The sequence below is a fragment of the Lagenorhynchus albirostris genome, chromosome 4 (assembly GCF_949774975.1).
Source record: "Lagenorhynchus albirostris chromosome 4, mLagAlb1.1, whole genome shotgun sequence".
Taxonomy (NCBI): Eukaryota; Metazoa; Chordata; class Mammalia; order Artiodactyla; family Delphinidae; genus Lagenorhynchus; species Lagenorhynchus albirostris.
The window spans coordinates 133,444,680-133,458,781 of NC_083098.1; positions in this window are offsets into that span (position 1 = coordinate 133,444,680).

Here is a 14,102-nt window from a genome sequence, read left to right on the forward strand (position 1 = left end):
TACATTTCTTGGACCATATTCTATCCATCATGGACAGTTCTGGAGTAGAAATTTAGTAGGTTACCCACAATTTCTCATGATTTCTGGATCTCACTTGATACTGTACTATTTCTACTATAACTAATACCAGTTAAACCAATATAAATGGGAGAAATCACCCACGATATTAAAATAGCTCCTCAAAACTTCACTTACTTTTGTGCCTTTCCTCACCCATCCAACCTTACTCCATCAGAGTAATGCCTCCAGTATTAAGAAAGGGTCTATCTTGTCCAGATGGACCTAATTTCAGCATCTTCTGCACTTGGCCCACTACACACATACCCAAGGGATCAGAAGAAATTTTAGAAGGGTGGCCAAAAAAACAAAAAAATAGGTGGAAACCAGAAGAAATGGAATCCCAGAATCCAAAGAAAGAAAAAGTTTCAAGAAGGATAGGTTGAACGAGAATATCAAAGTTCAAAAAGATAAAAACCAAAATATAATCATGACCTTGATGTGCCTGAGGAGCAACAGGTAGTTCAGGATGGTAGGAGCCAAGGATGCAAAAGAGAGAGTAGTAGAAACCTTATCTTTAAGTGGTAGGAAAAGTGCTGATGAGGTAGGATTATGTACCCTTTCGAGGCAGAATAAGGAATAAGTGTGATGGGAATCCATTGTGAAGGGAAATCCATCCACATTTTGAAAGCACTTTCTGACTTCTCTTTGGATAAAAGACTGTAAAGGAAGAGTGAAAACAGTAAAATATTTTAGGAGGCTATTACATGGGTCTATTGAAAGGTGGTACTGGTTTGTACTAGGGTGGTAGAAGAGAACATAGTGAGAAATTATCAAATTTAAGGGAAATTTTTTTTTTTAAGTAAAGGCAGAAGAAGAGTAAGGGGAGGAGAGAAACTAAGGATAATTTGGTGATTTGGGGTCTTAGCAACTGGAAAAATAATAGTGTACTTTTATTATGGGAAATAATTTGGGAAATATCAGATTTAAGGAGGGTGATAGTGATAAAGAGTTATTTGTCAGAAATGTTATGCTTGAGATGTCTGTTAGACACTGAGGTAAGGGTGTCAAGTAGTAAACTATATATACAAGTCTGGAAGTTAGGGGAAAGGTTAGGACTAACTATAAATATGAGTGTATATCATAATATACATGATATTTAAACAGTGGGAATTAGTGAGATCATCTGTAGAGCAACAACAGGTAGAAAAGAAGATGAAGATTAAGCAAGCAGTTCTAGGGAACTCCAACAGATAGAGGTCAGGAGAGGAAAAAACCTGCAAAGGAGAATGGAAGGGTCCAGCCAATGAGGAAGAAGAAAGACAGGAGACTATATATCCATGAATCAAGGGAAAGAATTTTTTCAAGAGCTGCGTCAAATACAGCTGGAAGGTTAATGAACACAGTGTTTAAGAAATTATTGAATTTTATGATATGAATTCACAGGTAAATGTAACAAGAACTTATTTAATGACACAATGGTAATAAAAAGTTGATATGAATGAATTAAAGCAATAATGGAGAGGAGAAAAGGTGATACAATAAGTGCTGTGGTGCTTTTGTACTGTGGTGACTTGAGTAATTTAGAACTAGGTTTTACAAAACCCATATTCTGTATGGTTCTGGATTAGAGACGGACAACAGAGAAACTTGCATGCAGAATGAAGCAGTAACCATTACTCTCTGAAGGTTATCAGAGTTAAATATAATGAGAGACAGACACAGAATTTGGCAACCTGTACCAGCTTGTCCTCACTCTCTTTTTTTTTTTTTCCACAGGTAGTTCTTCCTTACTGCAAGCCCTGCTGACCAACAGCAATCCCAGATCCACCACCAGGTCCAGAGGCAACAGCCTTCCATGGACTTCTCCTTTAGCTCTGCTTCATGGCCCCACTCTGGCACTTAGACGTGTCTGGCTTTCCAGAAGTCTCTGACTTGTTCACCCACACAAGTGTTTCAGGAGAGTGATTAGTGACTTTTCTATGATCCTGCAACTCCCCTTTTTGTGGGCTTGTTTCCCAGCTTCTCCCCTCCCGATAATTCCTATAATTAACCCCTAGCATATAATACTCATTCTCTTCCTGAGTACAGGTATAAAATTGGTACAAGTAGTAAACTTTTCAAGAAGTTTTGGTCTAAAGGGAAGGAAAGAAATATAAAACAGCTGGATGTAGGTGTAAAGTCAAGCACAGGTTCCTTTAATTTTTTTTTTTTTTTTTTTGTGGTACGTGGGCCTCTCACTGTTGTGGCCTCTCCCGTTGCGGAGCACAGGCTCCGGATGCGCAGGCTCAGCGGCCATGGCTCACGGGCCCAGCCGCTCCGCGGCATGTGGGATCTTCCCAGACCAGGGCACGAACCCGTGTCCCCTGCATCGGCAGGCGGACTCTCAACCACTGCGCCACCAGGGAAGCCCCTTTTAATTTTTAAGATCAGAATTATTATGGCATATTGGTATACTAGTGGATTGATTAAGTAAAAAGGAGAAATTGATGATACAAGACATAGGGGAGGTAATTCAGAAGTAAAATCCTTAAATAAGCACATAGGGACACAACAAAGGAATGGTCTTAACTAGATTCTGAAGCAGTTCATAATAGAAGGCTGTGAATATGAACACAAATACAGGGAAACTGGTAAATTAAGGATAATAAATTAAGATGAGGTTTGTGGTCTGATTGTTTTATTAGCTGAGAGTGAAGAATAAGAAATAGATGTTGAAGGTTTGACAAGGAGAAACTGTAAAATAAATGTTGAAGCACAGGAGAAAAGTTGACTAGGGAAATGTAGTTGAACAACTGGAAAGAACTGAGGGAAAGCTTGAAATCTGTGAAAAATGAGAGCAGTCCACTGAGTTCTGTTTATTGGTTGGTTGAGTTTTTTTCAATATAACCATCTCTTGGTTACAGGTTTGGAGCAGAAGACTTGGGTTTATCCACAATAGGGGGTTGGTAAATTTAGATGATGGAGAAATGTAGATGCATGCAAGGTAATGATTTTAGTAATTGTCTCTAAGCATGGAAAAGGGGAAAATGAACACATGAGAAAGAGTATGATGGGGACAATAATATTAAATTTCTCATTTAGGCATAAGAATTCATCCAGTGAGGATACTAGAAAATATGAGTGAGCTCTAAAGTTACTAGAGTTAATAAAAAATGGGATGCTTGACATCTATGTTTTGGACGTGTTGTACCCTTTGGTAGTAACAAGGTCTATGGTATGACCTTAAACAAGTGAATGAAAAGAAAGATTACTGGAAGAGATGTCTGTCAAGTCAAGGAACTGAGATGCATTGATATAGGGTAAACTATACTTCGGGAAGTTAATCCTGCCAAATAGTGTCATAACAGAGAGGATAACAACAGAGCTGGGACTGGGGTAAAGGAAGCAAGGCACCCAGGGCTCAAAATTCAAGGAGGCACGCAATTGTAGGTATTGATCCCACGCTTGCATTATATCAGTAATATTATAATTAAGACATTAAGAAGCGTGAAGAGCAAGAGAAAATGAGTACCATCCATTGAAAACAGAATCATGTAAGTTTTCATAATTAAAATTTATATTCCATATTGGACATAATTTTATAAAATCAGTAAAGATGCTGCTCATAAAAGTCAATGATATTCATATAAAGAATACTCAATAAATCAGAGTTACTCCAGCATAACATAACTACATCGTTCACATGTGGATCTGAAACACAGTCTCACTCCCTTTAACTATCTCTCATTGCTTACAGAGGGTTGAGTGGTTAACAGCTAAGTGTTAGGAGCTAAAGCCATTTTCTCTTTTACACCATATAGTAGAATTTTGATTTTGCTGTTTCCTATTCCCTGACAATAGATTTAGGAGTTGGTTTTAGATAACTACAGAACTAAAACTGACTTCATGAATTCTTTCTGATCCATGGCCATTCTCTTTCTTGAACCTTAACCATCTCTAGGGACCTTCCTAACCTTAAATGCCCTCAAATACACATTTACCGTCTCACTTAAATTCATCATTGTATTTCTGACATATATATTAATCTGGGAAGAAAGCAGAAATAAGGATATTCCACTGACACTGAAAAAAATTTGATAAATATCAATCATGAGAAAAAATTACTAAAACAGAGGATTTGGTCTTAAAATGTGTTCAAATTCTCCTGAGAACACCAGACAGAAAAATAAAGTGATCATTATTTTAACTTTTCAATTGACGAGAAAGTATTTTTATTTGTAAATACATCTACCTCATTCAGGCTTTTGTTTCTACCTAAATTCACACTGATGACTTCTGGTGTCCCATCAGATGTAATGCTAACCTGAACCACTTTGAGAAAAATAATGTCATCTTTCAGCCCAATCTTCCATTTCAGAGCAATAATCATAAAAACCTCTTAATAACCTCAATGTAACTTAAAACTATATAAACTTCAGTATATGTAATGAATGGTGATAATGGCCTTAGTAGTTAACCAAAAAAGACATTGTCCCCTACTTTTAAAAAAGACATAAAGATAGAATCTACTTTGCTGAGCCAAAACATGTAATCATGAGTGGTATTTGCCATCCCAGGGATGTAATTCGATTCCTTTAGAGAATGAACAAAGGCGTAAAATTAGCACCTGAAATAATTACTTTAAAGGTCAAAGAAATTAAAAATCAAAAATTCTATTTGTATTAGACCTTTATGAGATAAGTTTAATGTGCAATTTCATTGAAATAAGGGGGAAATATTAGTGCATGTCCTCCTAGAAAGCAGATCCAAGATGGGATTAAACATGAAAGGATTTTATTAAGGAATATGCTTGTGTGAGGAAATGGGGAGGGAGCCAGGGGAGGCTGGGAGAGACACCAAGACCTGATACAAGCCTGACTCCAAGTGAAGGAGAGACAAAAGGAACGTTTGGTGAAAGCATCCTAGACTGCCTTGCAGCTCAAGGAAGTTTCCACAAGGCTATCAGGGAGTCCGAGCCATAGGTACTCATCAGAGAAGCCCTATGTCTGCCAGAAACAGGCCTGCCTTAGCATCCCTCCCATGCTGTTACACACTAGCAGTAGCCCATGGAAAGCATGGCCTCTGCAAAAATGCCTTGATAGATTTCAGAGCAGGGCAGCTGGCGTCTTCTGTCAATTACACACTTGCTGTGGGGAGCTTTGTGAGGTACACTCTCATAGCTGCCAGAGGGGGGACATAACCAATATTCCACCCAATATCTGACTTGTAGCTATATTTAAACCTCACAAGCATTGTACATCTCTTTTAATTGGACTGATATTGTTAATCAGAATGATCACTGAAATAGCAACAGAATATGCATATTAGGCATACACGTATAACAATTTTAATCAGGAATTCAAACGGACAGCTCATTCTTGTTCCTGCCCAAATACATAACTTTGGCAAAGGACCATAAGAGACTACTATGAACAATTATATACCAATAAAATGGGCAGCCTAGAAGAAATGAATAAATTCGTAGTAACATACAACCCACTAAGAATGAATCATGAAGAAACAGAAAATCCAAATAGATCAATTACTAGTAATGAGATTGCATAAGTAACCTAAAACCTCCCAATAAACAAAATTCCAGACCATATAGCTTCACTGGTGAATTCTACCAAACATTTGAAGAATTAACACCAATCCTTCTCAAACTCTTCCAAAAGATAAAAGAGGAGGAAATATTTCCAAACTCATTTTATAATGCCAGCATTAACCTGATACTCAAATCAGACAAGGACACCAGAAGAAAAGGAAATTACAGGCCAATATCACTGAGAAACACGTATACAAAAATCCTCAACAAAATATTAGCAAATCAAGTTCAACAAACATTAAAAGGATCATCACCATGATCAAACAAGACTTATTCTAGGGATACAAGGGTGGTTCAGCATCCACAGATCAATCGTTATGATATACCATATTAACACAATGAAGGATAAAATCATATGATCACCTCAACAGCTGCAGAAAAAGCATTTGACAAAATTCAATATCCCTTGATGATAAAAACTCTCAACAAAGTGGGTTTACAGAGAATGTAGCTCAACAAAATAAAGTTCATGTATGACAAACCCACAGTTAACATCATACTAGATGGAAAGATAAAACTTTTTCTTCTAAGATCAGAAACAAGACATGGATGTCCACTCTCACCACTTTTATCCAACATAGTATTGGAAGTCCTAGCCAGAGTAATTAGGCAAGAAATGAAAGACATACAAATTGGAAAGGCAGAAGTAAAACTGTCACTATTTGTGTATAATTTTACACATAGAAAACCCTAAAGCCACCACCAAAAAACTGTTAGAACCAACAAATGAATTTAATAAAGTTTCAGAGTACAAAATCAATACACAAAAATCTGTTGCATTTCTACACACTAAAATGAACTATCAGAAATATAAATTAAGAAATCAATTCCATTTACAATTGCATAAAAAGAACAAAATACCTAGGGATATATTTAACCAAGGAGATGAAAAACCCAGAAAATGAAACCAATAAGACATTTATAAGAGAAATTGAAGCAAACAGATGAAAATATATTCTGTGTCCATGAAATGGAAGAATTCATATTGTTAAAATGTCCATTCTATCCAAAGCAATCTATAAGTTCAAAGCAAAATTCCAAAGGCATTTTTCACAGAAATAGAACAAACAACTCTAAAATTTGTACAGAACCACAAAAGACCCCAAATAGCCAAAGCAATCTTCAGAAAGAATAACAAAGCTGGAGCCATCTCACTTCCTGATTTCAAACTATATTACAAAGCTATAGCAATCAAAACAGTATAGTACTGGCCTAAAAACTGACACATAGGTCAATAGAACAGAGAGCCCAGGAAAAAACCCACACTTATATGACCTGTTAATTTACAACAAAGGAGGTAACGATATCCACTGAGGAAAGGACAGTCTCTTCAATAAATGGTGTTGGGAAAACTGGACTGCCACATACAAAAGAATGAAACTAGACTACTATCTTCTGCCATACACAAAAATTAACTTAAAATGCGTTAAAAACTTGAATACCAAACTGAAACTATAAAACTCCTGGAAAAAAACATAGGCAGTAAACTCCTTGACATAGACCTTGGCAATGATTTTTTTGAATCTGACTCCAAACCAAAGGCAACAAAAACAGAATCAAACAAGTGGAATGACTAAATACTAAAAAGCTTCTGCATAGCTAAGGAAATCATGAACTAACTGAAAAGGCAACCTATTGGATGGGAGAAAATATTTGCCAATCAAGGAAGGGAGGGAGGGAAGGGAGGGAGGAGGGAAGGGAGGGAGGGAGGGAGGAAGGAGGGAGGGAAAAAGGAGGGAGGGAGGGAGGGAGGGAGGAAGGAGGGACGGAGGGAGGGAAGGAGGAAGGAGAGAGGGAGGGAGGGAGGAGAGAGGGAGGGAAGGAGGAAGGGAGGGAGGGAGAGAGGGAGCGAGGAAGGAGAGAGGGAGGGAGGGATGAAGGGAGGGAAGGAGGAGGGAGGGAGGGAGGGAAGGAGGAGGGAGGGAGGGAGAGACGGAGGAAGAAGGGAGGCAGGAGGGAGGGAGAGAGGGAGGGAGGGAGGAAGGAGGGAGGAAGGGAGGGAGGAAGGAGAGAGGGAAGGAAGGAAGAGCAGACTAAGCTCATAGGTACAGAAAACAGATTTGTTGTTGCCAGAGATTAGGAGGCTGGGGGTTGGGTGAAATGGGTATAAAGGATCAAACAGTACAAACTTCCTGTTATAAAATAAATGTTAGGGGACTATAATGTACAGCATGGTGACTAGAGTTAATAATGCTGTATTACATATTTGAAAGTTGCTCAGAGAGTAAAAGTCCTCATTACAATAGGAAATAAAAAGAAAACAGTTTTTCTATGTATGGTGACAGACAGTAACTAGACTTATTGTGGTGATGATTTTACAATGTATACAAATATGGAATCATCACATTGCATACCTGAAACTAATATAATGTTATATGCTGATTACACTTAAATAAAAATAAGAGCTTTATCATGAACAAATAGATATGCAAAAGTGCTATCTTAATAAATTCAATACCATAAATGGTGATGTGAGTTCCAATATGGTGAATAATTTGGGGATAATTCCATACAGACAGAATGATTTATATAGACATATTCTATATCCATTTTTTCAGCTATGATTTTTATCTTTTCAATTTACAAGAGTCATTGGCATATTAGAAATACCATCAGACAGTCACAGACGATGTAATTTTTCCCAGACAATAGTTTGCCTTTTGGCTTTGGCATAGTCTTAACACTCAAATTTTTCATTCTTCATTCTCAAATATATTTATCTTTTCTTAGTTTCCTATTTTGTTTAGAAAGATCTTCTCTATACTGGACTAACAGTTATTTATTTTTTATTAGGTTTTTACCTTTGATCCTCTGAAACCCCAGCTTAATTGTTATAGTCTTTGCCAGAGAGGTAACTAACAATGTCAGCATCTCTCATTAAATAACTTATTCTTTTTCCACTAAAATGTAATACCATTTTTCCATTGTTTTAAGTCCCTTATACCTTTGATTTTATGTCTGGATTCCTATTGTGTTAAACTGATCTGCTTTTCTATCCCTGTTCCAATACCACGCTGTTTTGATCATAATGATTTAGTAGTAAGTTTCAGTATCAGGCAAGGCAAATCTCCACTTAATATTCTTCTTTTTTTTTTTTTTTTTTTTTTGCGGCACATGGGCCTCTCACTGTTGTGGCCTCTCCCGTTGCGGAGCACAGGCTCCGGACGCGCAGGCTCAGCGGCCATGGCTCACGGGCCCAGCCACTCCGCGGCATGTGGGATCCTCCCGGACCGGGGCACGAACCCGTGTCCCCTGCATCGGCAGGCGGACTCTCAACCACTGCGCCACCAGGGAAGCCCTCTTTCATATAATTTTTATACAGTTTTATCTAATTTTTGAAACCACTGCTATTCTGCCTGAAGTTGCATTAAACACAGAAATTAATATAAAAGGATTGCTATATTTATACTGTTTTCCCACCAAACACCATCAGCATCTCTTTTTTTGTCTGGTTTTTGTTTTGTTCCCTTTACTAAAATTACATTTTTCCTTTCTTTTTAAAATTATGTTGTGTAGTGCATCAAGACAGAAGTATGTATAAACATAAAATATAATGAAAAACTAAACGGTGAACATTTTTCTAACTACCACTTAGATCAAGAAATAGTAAATTACCATCACCCAAAAGTTCCCCAACCAGTGTGTCTTCCCAGATACACTGTGGTGAGCAAGTCTTCTAGGTTCCATCAGTGTGCCCTGCCACTTCCAACACATACACCTACCTGTATTTTATGGACCTGAGAGGAAGGTTGAAGGGAATAGAAACGTGATACATCTTTCTTTAATCCTCTCCTAAACTTTTGTTAATGAACATTTGCAAAAGGAAGCTTAAGTGGACTATTGCTAAAGTACTACAGATTTATCTTTTGGTTTTGGGATACTATTAATTTCATTAAATTAAATTAAATATTCCTGAAGCACTTTATATCTGCCTTTTAATTTTGAGATAATATTATTGTTATTTATTTTAATGACAATCCTTAAATGGATTCCCACATGATGTAAAAACATATGTTGTAAAAAAAATGTTGGCATGTTTATATATATAGGAATTGATACTAAAATAAAATAAAATTCAATAAAATATTATCCAAATAATTGGGCCAAACAGGTAAAAAAAATCAAATAAAAATATGGACAATTGATTAAAATATACTTTTCTGGAGTAATTCAGGTAACTATCCCAATTATCCGCTTCAGTAAACATGTGCAGATCCCAGCTAAATTTCAAAATACCTTAACAGTTTCTTGAAACAAATGGCATAAAATTGATTTTTTTAAAATTGACACTTTAATGGGCCAATTTCTCTATGCCAATATAGAGCACTTACACAAATTCTAAATAAATAATTTAAAAAATAATAAGCCCATTGGTCAAATATGTACAATAATCACTATCACATTCATAAGTATTACATGTAGATTAAAAAGAACCTCCAATCTCATGAAGGCACAAAATTTAATAATATACATAATACTACACCAAATATGCAATGTATAATATAATTTAGCTAAATATTTTCTAGATTTTATTTTCAAGTCTTCTTGTGACATAAATTTGACATTGAGTCCCTATAGCGACTTAAAAACAATTTATATTTGATGTACTTTTATATTTTATCCTGCCTGAAAAATCAGCTTCTCCTCAATTTTGTGTGTGTGTGTGTGTGTGTGTGAGAGAGAGAGAGAGACAGAGAGAGACAGAGACAGAGAGAGAGAGAGAGAGAGTCAAAACTAATAGATTATGGTAATTAGAAAGGGAATTTGGGGTAATGGGAGAGCCAGAATCAGAATTTGGGGCCTCAATGATCTCAAATGGGCAAGTGAAGGAAAAATTAAATATACATAAATACAAAAGGTCAAGTAACACTTAGAAATTTTACATATGCCAATATTCTGGTAACAAAATCTCAGAACTGTAAAATCCCATTTGAATTTAAATTGATTGATTTTTCTAATGCAAAGGACTAAAAAAATAGGACATGAAAATGTGAACAAATAAGGTCATCAGTTTTATGCAGTTCTTTTATTGTATTTTTCTAGTCTGACTGAATTGATTTTGCTTCTTTCACCTTCTCCTTTTAACTCTTCGTGCCTTTTCCCCACAGACATAAAAGGCACAAAAGAAGCCAAGCCCAGGATTTTCTCAATGAGCAAGCGTGTTGGAAGAGGCCAGGTCTGACCGGAAAACCTGGTACAAACAGTTCCATATGAAGCTGCCCTGAAGTAAAGTGAAACAATTCTGCTTATTTAGAGCTGTATCCCCAGTACCTGCCCAGTATCTGACACATGATAGATGCTCTGTAAACTAAAAATAAATCATTGACACTGAATCCAATGTATCCAATTATATTTTAATTACAACAGTGTCTGAAAATCAACATCACCTTATGAATGTAAGATGTAAACACGATTGGCTCATGAAATGTTCAATGGTCAAGGACACAGCAAGGCAGACTGGACTGATACTGGCTGTGCCACCCACTAGTTATGTAACTTTCACAATTTACGTAAGTTTTCTATGCCTCAATTTCCTTATCAATATTAAAGGTAATATTAGTATCTGTATCATGACCATTTTGTTTCAATTTAAAAGAATATCAGGCAAGTTTTTAGTGCTTTATTCTAACAATTATAATGAATGGTAGCAGGCACTTGGATAATAATCAAAGAACAAACAACTGTCACCATAATAGTCCCTGAGTCCAAGATACAGATATGATTTAGGATATAATTATATAAGTGGCTTACCTTAACCTAACAACACTATGTATATCAGTGCCTTATCAGGATTATGGAGCAAACATCCCAGCATTCCTAGTCAAATTTTGTAGTGAATGGAAGCAGGCATATGAATAATCAAAGAACAATTTTGTTTGTTTGTTTCATGTTTAGTTTCATGAAAAGACTAGGATAATTCCTTTCTACATGCCTTTTCACTAAAGAACTATTTAAAATTTACTGAAATGAAAATGTTTTTAAAACATGTTAGTTCAGTGTATTATGTATCAGGATAAAAATAAATAGTAAAATTCTAAATTGAAATAGCAAAATTGACTCTATGATGCAGATATATAGATAGATAGATATATTATTTCTATGTATGAAGTTCTAACTGGCTATAACACAATTCTGACACTAAGTGTCTGGAGCTAAGTTGAATTTCAGAGGATAAGGGCACAGTCCTCCACAAGACTCTCCTCACTTCAGACACCAGCTACCATCTCTGGGGTCCCCAGGCTACCTACGTTTCTGACCAACTGTCTACAAGTTCAGGCTACCTCCTCAGGCTCAATAATTGTCTGAGATGACTCACAGAACTCAGGAAAACATTGTACTTATGATTACAGTTTTATTATTAAAAAATATAAATAAGAGCCAGCCAAATGAAGAGACGCATAGGGTGAGATCTGGGAGGTTCCCAAATGCAAAGCTTCTGCATCCTCAGGACACATTATCCTCTTGGCACATTGATATATGTCACCAACCAGGCAGCTCATCCAAGCTTCAGAAGTCCAGAGTTTTATTGGAATTTCATTATGGAGGCATGATTGATTGAATCACTGGCCGTGTAATTGAACTCAGTTTCTAGCTCCCCTTTCCTCCCAAGGTTAGGATGTCAGGGGGTCAGACCTATATCATGTGGTTCAAAGCATCAGTCCTCTAGTTCCATGGCTGGCCTTTTCAGCATGGCCATTCCCCATGCTGAAACTATCTACGGCCCACCATGAGTCATCATGTCAGCATAAATTCAGGTGTGGTCCCAGGTGTCCACCATTAACAGCAAAGACACTCTTATTACCTGGGAAATTCCAGGAACCAGGGACAAAGGTCAGCCAAATGCTTTATTATACAACACTGGCATTAAATAGAATTGTTCAACATATCTTTGGATGCCAGATGAAAGGCATCCAAATAAAGTAAGTTACTGACATGTTACATCGTGGACCTTCCTAGCCATTAACAAATTTAGGTTGTTTTTTATAAATAATGTCATAAGTTCATGTACCAACTAGTGGAATTTAATCTATCAGTTGTAAATCTATCCATTAACGTAACAGTAATGAGTCTCTATAGTTTGTAAAGTTCCTTAATCCTCATGTCAAACATAAAAGGAAGGCAAGTGTCTAGTTTGACTAAAATTAAGGTTCAATTTTAAAAGTTGCACATCGTGTTATATAAAGACAAAAAGTCACATTTACAAAGTACCTCTGAGTGGTTCACCCTTAGTATAGCGACACCATTTGATGTAACTCCTGCAAGAAAATTAATCAGCCACTATGAAGGGCTAATAACTAGAGGACATGTTGTTGTGCGAAGTTGGCCTGTTCTCCAGCTGTGCCAGCTTGCTCACTCTGTTGCTTGAATGTGAATACGACCCTTGCATATCAGATACAGACTTTGGTAAAGTCATGAGACAATGCTCCCGGGAATCTTTCCAAGAAATCAAATCTGCCTGGTCTTAATAAAACTGCTTTCAGCATGACTGCTGAGAGGGACCCAGGAAACAAAGGATGGAAGCTATTATAACCACAGTTGAATCAGGAGGTCACTACTACAGTCCTTTAGCTGTCATGAAAATAGCAGTGAACCCAAATAATCCTAAATAAAGCAAATTTAAGTGTGTGAACAAAAACAAAGAAAAAGAAAACAAGGTAGTTCTAGAAAACCAGTTTGTCAATGAATAAGATCAAAGCATCAGGATTTTCTTACATATTAGCTCTCTCTACTGTAAAAATTAAACATGCAAATGAATTTTTCTACCACATTAAGTCTTCAAAGAGAAAAGCCCAACTTTATCTAGGATATGAGTAGCATTACTCCCATTGCACAGATTTTTTTTGAAAGAAAAGAAATAATAAAGTTCCTAAGGCACAACCATGAATTGATAGAAGTAGAGTGGAAACTTGTATGTTTTTAAACAAACCAGGCCACACGGGTTCTAAAAGAAACCTTAAGAAGACAACAGAACAAATGTATGCTATTCTCCAACTGTGGATAAAAATATGCCCGCTGAATTATGCACACTGATCTGAAAGAACTGGGAAAGAAAACAGACTCATTCATGAACCCTAAAAAAGAGAGTCCAAATATACCCTTTTTAGTCTTAATTTTCCTTTAACACGATCCTTCATTCCTCAGATGTAGAAATCATTCAATTCAATTTACAATTTAAAACATTATATTTCTGTTTCTAACTTGTATTGGTTTCCAAGTACTATTGTAACAAAGTGCCATAAATTTAGTGGCCTAAAACAACATAGATTTAGCACCTTACTTACGTTTCTGGAGGTCACAGGTCTGAAACAGGCCTCACTGAGCTAAAGGGCTGAAGGGCTGAAGGGCTGCGTCCCTTCTGAGGCTCTGGGGATCAACTGATTCTAGCCTTTTCACCTTTTAGAGGCTGCCTGCATTCCTTGACACGCGGCCCTCTTGGTTCATATTCAAAGCCAACAAAGGCCAGTTATATCTTTCTCACAGGGCATCCCTCCAACTCTGCTCTTCCACATTTAAGGAG